The sequence below is a fragment of the Macrotis lagotis genome, chromosome 2 (assembly GCF_037893015.1).
Source record: "Macrotis lagotis isolate mMagLag1 chromosome 2, bilby.v1.9.chrom.fasta, whole genome shotgun sequence".
In the NCBI taxonomy this organism is placed as follows: Eukaryota; Metazoa; Chordata; class Mammalia; order Peramelemorphia; family Peramelidae; genus Macrotis; species Macrotis lagotis.
The window spans coordinates 304,933,061-304,941,683 of record NC_133659.1 but is presented as its reverse complement, the minus strand read 5'-3'; the positions used below and the strand labels follow the sequence as shown (position 1 = coordinate 304,941,683).

At 37.9% G+C, this 8,623-nt stretch overlaps 1 pseudogene; it reads right to left on the bottom strand.

Moving 5' to 3' along the window:
• Positions 1-5,271: 5,271 nt before the first annotated feature.
• Positions 5,272-8,623, bottom strand: part of LOC141512249 (uncharacterized) — a 42,458-nt pseudogene continuing 39,106 nt past the window's right edge.

The following is an 8,623-nucleotide window of genomic DNA, read 5'->3' as shown; positions in this document are numbered from 1 at the left end:
CTGTGACACACTAGTAATTCAAAGCTTCTAAGACTTAGCTGGCATTGTGAAGATGGTTAGAGATGAATCTTCTTGGGTCAAAGCAGGATCTCTGGGACACTAGAAAGTTTCTACATGTCCAACCAAGAAGATAATGTGCCAAAAATGACCATTGCTAATGGCTGACTGAGGGCAGAAGGACATCTCAACATAGGACTGCAGGAAATTTTCAAAGCATGGTGGTCTCCAACATAATTACAGTCAATTATTCACCCAATCACAAAGCATTTATTTCATTTATCAAGTTCCTACTATATATGTTTATATATGTTTATACATATAACTGAAAGTTAAAACTGATCGTGAAGATGGTAAGGAAGACACTGGAATAGAGGGAATAGAGCATGGACACTAGAGATAGATGGCTTGTGTTCTAATCTTGTTCCTACTATCACCCACTTGACTTTAGGGAAGTTATATGGCCTATCCCAGTCTTATTTTCCTCTTTATAAAAAGAATTGAACTAATGGATTTCTTTCTTTTTTAAATTATTTTTCATCAAGCAATGGGGTTATGTGATTTGCCCAAGGTCACAAAGCTAGGTAATTATTAAATATCTGAGGCCAGATTTGAAGCCAGGTCCTCCTGATTCCAGAGATGATGCTCTATCCATTGTGCCATCTAGCTGCCCTGAAATAATGGATTTCTAAGGTCCTTCCTTCCCCATGATTCAATACTACATCTACTGTCCTATTACATGGACTTTGCCATAGACCTTCTGGGGGACTCTGAATAAGACTCTGAACCCCTCTGAGTCTCAGGTTTTTCCTTTGTTAAATGAAGGCAATGCACTGTTTGATCTCCACTGTTCCTTGCTTCTCTTGAGTTTTGATCCTCAGGTCTGTGACTAGATAATATCGAGGTTACCCAACAGTCCATTTCTGTGATTATCTCTCTTTTTAAAATTATTTTATTTTATTTTTCCTAGGTTATATGCAAAAACAAGTTGAAACTTTCACTTTTAAAATCTTGAGCTCTGAATCCTCTCCCTTCTTTCCATCCCAACTCCACTCATTGATATAGCAAATTATTTGAGAACGGTTAAAAATGTAGAGCTGTGAAAAATATTACCACAAATCATGTTGTAAAAGTAAATAAAATTCTCCCCCAAAAATTAAAAGAAAAAATCAAGAAAAATAAAGTAAAAACTATGCTTCGATCTGTATTCAGACACCATTAGCTCTGTTTTTGGGATAGATAGTATTCTTTATGAGTACTTCAGAGTTCTCTTGGAGCACAGCATTGCTGAGAAAAGTAAATGATTCACAACTGATTATCCTCTACAACTTTGCTGTTATTTTGTTTACCATTGCATCTTCTCATGTAAGTTTTTTACTGAGAGCATCCTGTTCATCATTGACCATAACAGAGCAGCATTTCATCTTAATCACATAACTACTCTGTTCAGCCATTCCCTAACTGATGGGCATTCCCTCAATTCCCAGTTCCTTCCCACAAGAAAAGAGCCACTATAAATCTTTTTATACATAGTCCCTTTTCCTTCCTGTTTTTCATCTCTTCTGGAATATAGACCTGGTAGTGGCATTGCGAGGTCAAAGGATAGGTATGGTTTTATATCCCTTGGGGCATAGTTCCCAATTACTCCACAGAAATGTTAAATCCTTTCACAGATCCTTCAACAATGCATTATTGTCTCATTTTTCCTATTTTCCCTCCAGCTTTTGTCATTTTCTCTTTCTTTCCTATTAGTCAATCCAATAAGCATAAGGTCATACCTCAGAATTGTTTCAATCTGAATTTCTCCTGTCAATAGTGTGTTAGGACTTTTTATTAAAATGATTTAAATAGCATTGTTAAGCTCTGCTGAAAAATGTTCGTATCTTTTAATCAGTTATCAATTGGGGAATGGTACTTATTTTTTAATAAATTTAATTCAGTTCTCTATATTTAAGAGATGGAGTCATTATCAGAGAAACTTGCTTCAATAGATCCCCCACAATTGCTAACTGTATATCCCTCCAGCCTATTCTGCCCACCTGATTTATTCTATTCTCTCTCTCATTTCACTCATTCCCTAAAGTGTTTTGCATCTGACTACCCCCTCCCACAGTCTTCCCTCCCTTCTAACACCTATTCCCCCACCCCTTCTATAGTCCATTTCCTCTATCACTTTTCTCTAGGATAAGATAGATTTCCTTTTTTTTTTTTAGAGATTTTGCAAGGCAAATGGGGTTAAGTGGCTTACCCAAGGCCACACAGCTAGGTAGTTATTAAGTATCTGAGACTGGATTTGAACCCGGGTACTCCTGACTCCAGGGCCGGTGCTTTATCCACTGTGCCACCTAGCTGCTCCATAAGATAGATTTCTAAAGCCAATTGAATGTATATGGTATTCCTTCTCTGAGCCAGTTCTGATGAAAGTAACATTCATGCACTCTCCCTCACCTCTCCCCTCTTGCACTCCACTGTAAAAAGTTTTTTTGCCACTTTTATATGAAATACTTTAACTCATTCTATCGCCCCATTTCCCTTTCTCCCAGCGCATTTTTCTCATACCCATTAATTCCATCTTTTAAAAATATTATTCCTTCAAATTCAACTCCCTCCTGTGCCTTATCTATATATGCTCCTTCTAACTTCCCTAATGAGAAAGTTCATATGAGTTATCAGTATCATTTTCCCATGCCAGAACAGTTCAACATCATTAAGTCCTATTTACTTTTTTTCTGCTTCACTTGAATCTTGTATTTGAAGGTCAAATTTTCTGTTCAGCTCTGGTCTTTTCATCAGTAAACTTTGAATGTCTTCTATTTCATGGAATGTCCATCTTTTTCCCTGAAAGAGTATGTTTAGTTTTGTTGGGTAGTTCATTCTTGGTTATATTCCAAGCTCCTTTGCCTTCCAAGAATATCATAATCAAAACCCTACGATCTCTTCCATGTAGAAACTGCTAAATCTTGTGTTATTCTGACTGTGGCTCCATGATATTTGAATTATTTCTTTCTGACTGTTTGCAAGATTTTCTCCTTGACTTGAGAGGTCTGATATTTGGCTATAAGCTTATTGGGCAGTTTGCATTTTGGGATCTCTTTCAGTAGGTGATCAGGGGAATTCTTTCAATTCCTATTTTTTCTATAACCTCTTCTGGAATATCACGGCATTTTTACTTGATAATACCTTAAATGATGTCTATGCTCTTTTTTTGGTCATGTCCTTCAGGTAATCCAGGTTCCTGGATCTGTTTTCCAGGTCAATTGTTTTCCCAATGAGATTTTTCACATTTTCTTCTAGTTTTTTATTCTTTTGGTATTGTTTTATTATTTCTTGATTTCTTACAAATTCATTAGCTTCCCTTTGCTCCATTCTATATTGTAAGGAATTATTTTCTTCAGTGACCATTTGTGTCTCCTTTTCCATTTGGCCAATGTTATTTTTAAAACCAATCTTCTCCTCATTCACTTTTTTGAACCTCTTTGTTCATTTCACCTAGTCTAGGATGTTATATTTAAGATGTTATTTTCCTCAATTTTTTTTATTTTCTTCATCAAGCTGCTGACTCAGTTTTCATGATTTTCCCACATCACTCTCATTTCTTTTCCGAAGTTTTCCTCTCATTTCCTTACTTGATTTTAAATCTCTTTTGAACTCCTCCATAACAAGCCCAAATCATGTTTTTCTTGGCGGTTTTGGTTGTAGAAGCTTCGACTTTTTAATCTTCGTCAGAGTGCATTTTGATCTTTTATTTGGCCACAGTAACTCTCTATATAGTCTGATTTTTTCCTTCTATTGCTTGCTCATTGCCCCAGTCTTGACTTGATATTAACTCTTTTTTTAAGTAGGGATCTACTTCCAGGGTGGAAGATGCACTGTCCCAAGCCTTTGAGGGTTTCTGCAACTGTTTTCAGAGATCCTTCTAGGAACCCGCAAATTTTCAATTCTTCTAAGAACTTATGAGAGATTATGACTATGCCTATGCTCTGGTGTGGGCATAACCACAAGCACTCCTTTCTGCTCTGGAACTGTGAGAAGGGTCCCTGCTCTGATACTACAGTAAGTTCTGTTGTCCTTCTGCTCCTTTTCCTGGGACTGGACCCCAGATCTGAGTATTGGAAAAGCAACAGAGTTATGCCTCAGGGATAGCAAAGAGACCCCTGGAATCTCCTGCTGACCCCCTTACCATCCATGGGTGAGAGCTTTGGAAGAAGCTGCTATTGAGTTAGTGGCTCCCAAGGACTGCTACTTGTCTGCTGGGGTCAGGTCTGTATTCCAATCTCAACCTGGATGCATCAGTTTTCCCAATGAGAGGTCTGGAAAATATTATTGCTACCACTAACCCAATTGCCCCACTCCTTGTTCCTGGATGGTTAGGAATGGTTCACTTTGGCTCAACTTGAGCTGCTGCGAATTCTTCTCTTACCCTGGTGCATCGAGCCCTTCTCACTGATGTCTTGGCTGGGAAAATTGTTTCACTCTGTCTTTTTATAGGGTCTCCCACTCTAGAATTTACTTAGAGTCATTATTTAAAGGTCTTTGGAATGGTCTGGGGGAGAACTGCTGGGAGTCTGCCCTCAGCTCTGCCATTCCTCTTTTTAAAAATTTTGAAGCCGTTCTGAATGGGGAGGAAGGAGGATGGGAATGACTAATAAGTCTTCTTTGGTTTGCTGTATTTATACCATCACTTCAACTTGATGTATAGCATGTAATTTTTATATTGAACCTTAACATGAAGATTAGTCGTTGTGTTTCACTCAATAGTGAAAATAGATGAGGAATTTAACATGACAAGAGCAGATTTACTGGGCTTCGAGAGGGATTGAATTTCTCATTGGCATTCTGCCTAATGCTCTTGGAGGGCACTGAAAAGTTGACTGAAAATCAGGAATGACTTGTGGCTCAAGATAGCATAGTAAGTTTAATGTGGCCATCTGTGTCTGTTTCAGTTAAACTAAAATTTGTTTATTGTTGAGGCAGTTTTTCATTAATTAACTGCTTTAGAATAAGATTAAATTTTACAGTTGTGTGATTGGCTTTGGTCAAGTATTACAAAGTTGATTCTGCAAGATTTGATTTTTAATTTGGGAGCTGATTTGCCCATTTGAATACTCATGTTGATGGGTTTCAAGTTTTGAAACAAAAAATGTGAATTATTTTGACTTTAATATTTTTTAATAATTATACCCCGCTTTATTGACCATTTCAACATGAGCTTGCTTAAATAGAAAGTCACTTGTCATAGAGAGTCAACATTAGTCTAGCAACAGTGACAGCTCTCTATTGATTATTCCTGGGCCAGATAATGAGTGATCCAGGGCTCCTTTTTTTCATTAGGAATTCAAAGAGAGAAGTAAGGGTGAAGGGGCCCTTCAATGGCTATGTCTGAGAGACTGTGAATAAGGCAGCATAAAAAAAATATATGTTCTTTTTCATAATCAAAAAAATGCCCACTTTATGTATAGGTATTCTGAATTGAAAGCTCTTTTGTACATTCTGGAGAAAGAAGCCATAAATAGTCATGAAGCCTGCTAGGGTTCTTATAGCCTCAGATGAGGAAGAGAACTTCCACTTTCTGCTGACTGAATTGTTACAGATGCCCACTTCACACTATGTCTTATTTCCTACCTCCACTTCCCAATAATTTTTGCCTGAAGTGAACATCTGGGTTCCCAGAACAACAAGAGCACAGTCAAGTCTTTCTTTGTGTCAGGCAGGTCCTGAGGGATACTTCCATTTTGGACACTCTTCAGATCTTCAGACAGGATGAGATGAGCATTGGCTGTTTCAGGATCAAGAGTTATAGCCCTCTGGAAACTCATAAGCATTTCTCTCAAGCCTGTGATGGGGTGGGTGAGATGCATAGGCCAGGCTGGGGAAGGAAGCTCTGGTTTTCGAAGTAGCAGTCTCTCCTTGCTTTCCAAAGTGCCTCTCATATCCTGGAGAATTTCCAGGGGTCCCTTGTCCAAAATGTCCTCTATATCTAAAATCGTCCATTGCTTATTCCGATTTTGTCTTTGCCTGCTCCTTCTCCAGTATGCGTAGGTTGTCCCTGGATTCCAGGTCCAGTCTTTCCAAGTATTGATTTTTTTCACCCCCAAAGAACTTTGCAATTTTGAATATTCTTGAAAAAATTGAAAATTCCAAAATGACACTCTAATCCTTACAACTTGTCTCTCTTTTTCTCATTTTGTCCAGTGCAATTTCAAATTTTTCTTTTTTTTTTTTCCAAAAGGCAGCCTGTATGTCTTGAAGCTTGCCCTTGCACTTCTCAGCAGTTGTTTCCAAGGGAAAGACTTGGCGATTTTTGTGCTCTGCGGCTACTAAACAGGAATCAAAGATGAATCTCCATTCTTCCTCAAAGAACTTCTTTTTTCCCCCCATGTTGATCACAAGTGGTCAGGTCTGTCATATTCTGCAGCAAATGAGGTCTGAGCATTTTGCCAGTGATTGGCAGATTCTGCAGGTTCCTCTTGGGTATGAAGTCATTGGATTTGATGACTCCTCTTAACCTTGGGGCAGATGAAGGTTTCATCTGCTCCCTTCCTGTTCCAGAGAAGACACTATACAAAAACTATGACCACACCTGAGAATCCCTGGGTCAGTGAAGTGTCCCTGGGCAGATGGAACAAATGAGATCTGCCTTGAGGTTTTCAGTTAGGGCTCTTTCCTTGCCTCTAATTCCTTCCTTCTCAGATATTCCTCTCAGGAGAGATAATGCTCAGTCTTCTCCTTGAGCTCTGGCAGCAAAAAATATCACCACTGAACTGTGAGGGTCTTTTTGACTTCTACTTAGCCAATCCCTTTACTCCACTCCCACAAGGTATTAGAACTGCTGCTTTTGAGAGGGCTTCCAGGTTCTACTCTAGAGCTGAATTACCGCCTTTCTTCTAATCCTAGAGTTAAGTATCACCATCTCTTGAAGAAATCAAGGGCAAGGCAACCCCCAAATCATCTCTCTTTTTTCCAAACTGCCTCCCCTCTCATAACTAACATATGTATTAAACTTCAGTATTTCCCTCCTCGGTCTCTCCTTTTTTTTTTATCCCCTTTCATTGTTATAATTCACTGATGGGACTGAAACAGTATTTTTTTTTTAATATAAAGATTTTTTTTCAAGAGAAACTTCTGATTTCTTTCTTCTCAGGTATTCTAGTCAGAAAAAAAGATATGACTACCTCTTTTCTCAGAGCTATATCAGCAAAATATTCGAGAACTGACTTATTGGCGTTTTCTTTTTTAAGTTTACCCTTTAAACTCTTCTTTTTAGCCCTACCTCAAAAGGTGAGAATTTCTATGTTCCAAAGTGTTTCCTGTCTCTGCAAAGGATGTGGGTTCCCACCCGTTTCCTTTTTTCAGAATTATGGACCTCAAGGTTCAAAGTGATGTTTATCATTTGTCTTGCCTGTCAATTCCTCCATCCAGTGGGGACTGAGTAGAAATGATCAGATTTTCATGATTAATATGGATTTATTTTTAGCTTGGTTATACATTGCTTTTTATCAGGGGGAGGGGTCAGAGAGAAAAATCTGAAACTGAAGCTTTCATTCCATGTAGTAGGAAAAATACATAAAATATTAAAAAAGAAATGATCAGATTTTTAACTGGAAAAATAGTGACAGCATCACAATTCCCTGAATTTAAAAACATTCATCTAGTGGGATAACTTCGTTGAAATATTTCTCTGTGCATTTCATTTTTTTTTCCATGCAGCCACAAAGCGAAGGGTGACGTTGACGGGCAACAAATTTTTTCAAGGGACCTAACATGAAGTTGTTTTTTGTTTTGCCAATCAAAGGAATTGAAAATTAATTGTATTTGTGATTGGTCAATATCCCAGGTGTTTTTATCAGTTGCTCTTCAGAATTGAACCATGCAGATTTGGTATGGTTTCTATTTCAATTCACGTCTCAATTCAAAATGTTCGCCTCTTTCTACCTGTCTGTCCTGTGGCGCGTTTCGTTCTGGAATGCTGCAGCACTTTTAGAGAACTGGGTTCATCGCCAATTACTGGCACATCTCTGTTGTGGAGGTACCACGGAGTTGATTTTCCCAAAATGTATAAATATTTGTAGATTGATTGGTCAGTATCCCACATTGATTGAAAAACAGAATGTAAATCAGCTTCTTTTTGTCCTTCAAGTGCATTCAAAGTTTCAGTATTCCCTTATGAAAGAATGAATGTCATAGAAATCTCAGATTAAGAATCATGTCAGAAGAAACCACTGAGGTTTTCTTTAAATGTGAATTTTTCGAGGAAAGCACCAGATTGTTTGGGTGAAAACATCATTTTTGCACAAGATTTTCTCTAATGAAGGAAACCAGTATTGTATTTCAGTGACCAAAGTCCACTGTATGTCAGCTGTAGGAATGATGACATCACTGTTGAGATCCAAGTGTCTAGAGGAGTGTAGATAATATTTTGGTGTCACGATGAAATAAAGGATGTGACTTTTATTTCATGATCAGTATCATTGAGGCCGTGGTTTTACATCTAAGTTATTAAACATCAATTAAATTGGATGACCGAAGTCTTCATCATATTCTTTTCTACATACAGACAATATCTTGATGCTTCTCATTGAGTCAGAATGCAACCAAAATAATCAGTGCAAAGACTATTGTACCTCAC